Here is a 3,697-nt window from a genome sequence, read left to right as displayed (position 1 = left end):
GTAGGTGAATAGGTAGATAAATAAAAAGTAATATTTATATTTTTGTATTGGGCGGTAGCTTGCGCAACCTAGTGTCTATACTAGAAAAACAGAATATAAACCAAGACATTGTTCCAAAGTTGTGCCGGTTATGCCGTCTGGCCCAATGCTGGTCTGGCCGTCCTTCCGACCTTGCTTGCGCTTCCCCGCTTGGTCGCTCCAGCGCAAGCGCGGCCACCGAGAGTTCGGGAAGTTCCATATCGGCCATCATGTGCCCCTTGATGTGCTCACAGAAAGTTGAAGGCTGGATGGCAACGTCCTGAAAGACACGTTTCCTGCTCGTTCGCCGTAATTCGCCATTTTTTTTTTTTATTTAAATTTTGTGTAAACCATAGAGTTATTACAATAAACGCTAGAGGCTCAGCTGGCGCTAGTCTGGGGGTAAGCAGCTCTGGGGGAAGGCAGTCTACTTTTGCAGTCTTCCTTTTGTCGAACCGGATTTTCGGGTCAAACTTTTGGGTTCGACCTTTGATTCTTTTTACTAAGGAGAATTTATTTTTACGCAAAGGGTTATTTTATTTTATGAACACTTGCAATTAAAAGAAACCAATTCTAATCACTGAAGAAGTAATAACCTAATTTTTTTTTGTACTGTATTAACTGAAATAACCAATCAGCGGTGCCCTTAATTCCTGCCTTAGCTATCACCATCCAATCCGAAGCCAACTAGCCAGCCTGTCGCGCATGCGCACACGAGTCGAACTTCAATACAAGGTTCGTCGAATTTTTACTACAAGGCCGAAAAAGTCGAACCTGGTCGAACTCGAACCTCGGCCGGTCCGCGACACCCTCTTCGACAGTTTCTCTACTCGTAACAAATAGACCAGTGTCCGCGCCAATTGACTCCGTCATGGGTCCGAACAAACCGTTGCTAGGGTCGTTGTTATGGACAAATACAGGGTGAAACAAGGACCGCAAAATTCGGTTTCTTAACCTATCAGGCTACGACTTTGTGCAGCATTGCCGACAGATGGTGCATTTTTTTCGTAAAATTTGCAAAGAGCGAACTTACCTGAGGAAAAAGTAAAAGAAGAAAAAGGCTTAGCTCCTATGGAAACGCAGCGACGCCACTAGGGGTGTCGCGAACCGGCCGCGGTTCGAGTTCGACCAGGTTCGACTTTTTCGAACTTTTAGTGGAAAGTTCGACGAACCTTGTATTGAGGTTCGACTCGTGTGCGCATGCGCAACAGGCTGGCCAGTTGGCTTCGGATTGGATGGTAATGGCTAAAAGATGAATTAAGTGCAGCGCTGATTGTCTATTTTAGTCAATACAGTACTAAACATTAAGTTATTAACTTATTCAGTGATTAGAATTAGTTTCTTTTAATTGCAGCTGTTCACAAAATAAAATAACCCCTTGCATAAAAGAAAAAATTCTCCAAACCTAGACATGCTTGTATTAATTTCTGGCCACACTGTCCATAAAGTCGAACCGGTCGAATCTGGTGAAAAGTTCGAAGGTTCGTCGACCGGTTCGACTCAGAGGTTCGACTCAGTCGAACCCCGGAAGTTCGACCAAAAAATCTGGTTCGACAAAAGTCCGCGACACCCCTAGACGCCACCGGTCTGCAAACAATACGGCGCCGTTTCGCACGGGAGACAAGAGATGGCGCAACGAACGCCGCCAACGAACGAGCATACGGCGCCGAAAGCCAGCGTCTTTAGCAGACAATCTTTTCGACTCAAAAGCGGCGCGCGTTCCGCAGGCGGCGACAGTCGCAGAAACAAAAACAGGCGCGGTAACAACAAGGAACTGCAGTTCCTTGTCTGCTAAATACGCCGGCTCTCGCCGTCATCTATCTGCTCGTTCGTTGGCGGCAGTTGGCGTCGCCACCGCGTGCGCCATCCCTTGTCTCCCGTGCGAAACGGCGCCGTGTTGTTTGCAGACCGGTGGCTCCGCTGCGTTTCCATAGGAGCTAAGCCTTTTTCTTTCTTTACTTTTTCCTCAGGTAAGTTCGCTCTTTGCAAGTTTTACGAAAAAAAATGCACCAACCGTGGGCAACGCTGCACAGAGTCGTAGCGTGATAGGTTAAGAAACCGAATTTTGCGGTCGATTTAAAGAGCCTGCCGTCTCCTTGTTTCACCCTGTACATGTGGCTAGGTTTCGCTACGAAAACCCGATCGTACAAAAATCGGGAGTACGATTTAAACTTCCAAAAATCACAGATATAGAAAGCTTGAATGTCATATATGTTGCAACAGAAGTGTGCCGGTAATCGCTTGTTTCTGAAATATTTACGACTGCAACTTCTGGTCCTCAAGATGCCTGCAGCAGACGACGAATGCAAAAAGAATGCCGTCTGTCATACGCCCGCCGGCCAAGCCGGCGCCGGCGTCTGAATCGGGTGAATAAAAACGATATTCTGATATTGCATTTGTTTGTTTTTTTTGTTTTTCAGACACTTATAAGAATTCATAGTGGGGTGCGATGCAAAATATGGTTTATCGAAAGTCCGGGCGTCGATCGAGATGATCGTCTGCTAAAAGATCGCAATGCACCCGTGAGAAAAGCACTTCAGGCTATCGGTAGAGATCCCAAATTTTGTTTGCGGACTCGCGCTAAGGGAGGTTGCTTCGTATCTGATTGTAACCATCGCGTGGAGAAAGATTCTTGCAGTTTCTTCCGATTTCCGCAAAACCCCAAAACGCGAAAGAACTGGATAAAAAACAAGGTGAGTTTATTACAGATTGTACTCTCATCGCGGGTTCGATGGAGATCTTCACCGAAAGAGCACATCCATTAAACTTAATGTAGACAAAAAAAAAAAAAAAAAAAATTGCGAAATTGCGATAGACATGCAATATTTTAATAACCTGTCAACCTCAATAATAATGATAACAAACGACTTATCTCGACGGCGTACTATTTGTTTCTCATGCTGACCGGCATTACGCCGGTAATGCACTTCAGGTCGTCGTCGTAACTGATCTGCATGACGTGGTTTGATTTTACGGAATTTTCGCCCCTCTGAGCTAAGCTGGGTTCTTCACAGAAAAAAACGCACACTGCAGAGGCCTCTGCGGCCATGGCGATTCACTTGCTTGTGTTGCTCGTTTACCGACGAAATTCAATGAAGACGCCCGCTGCAACAGAGGCCAGCAAATCTATCGTGTCGTCTGCTACCAAAGCAAAGCGGAGTGGAACACTTCAGAAATGGCTTTCATCGTTGCAATACGAAGCTGAGATGACAAGAACATCTTCATAATTAGATATCAAGAAGTTAGGTTGCTTACGACAAATTATTTACTTACTTATAAGCGAAAATCTAGCCTCGTGTGGAGTCTCCACGCATTAACCCATAGCAACGTCCCTAGCAACGTTTGTTTGGACCCAGAACACGGTGACCCAGATATGGCGGCATAACCCCATTAGACCGTTCCATTAGGGTCATAGCAGAGAGGGTAAAAGAGAAAAAAATGCACTCCCCCTCTCGCCCCGCATCTCGTCCGCTCCGCCGATTGGGCTGTAGCTAGCGTCCGGCTGGCGTGCAAACTCTGTTTAAAATCGCGTCATTTTGGAACTTTCAAGCGCAGATGCGCAGATTTTGGTATGCCAGTTGTCGTGTAATACTATGCTAGATAAAAAAAAACTAACAGAGTCCAACTGCGCTGTTATCTGCGTGCAAATAAAAAAAAAAAATAGGGAAAACTGTGTCAG

Source organism: Ixodes scapularis, unplaced genomic scaffold, assembly GCF_016920785.2.
Source record: "Ixodes scapularis isolate PalLabHiFi unplaced genomic scaffold, ASM1692078v2 PGA_scaffold8__174_contigs__length_109621045, whole genome shotgun sequence".
Classification (NCBI taxonomy): Eukaryota; Metazoa; Arthropoda; class Arachnida; order Ixodida; family Ixodidae; genus Ixodes; species Ixodes scapularis.
The sequence above is the reverse complement of the archived record's forward strand: the minus strand, read 5'-3'. Positions refer to the sequence as shown.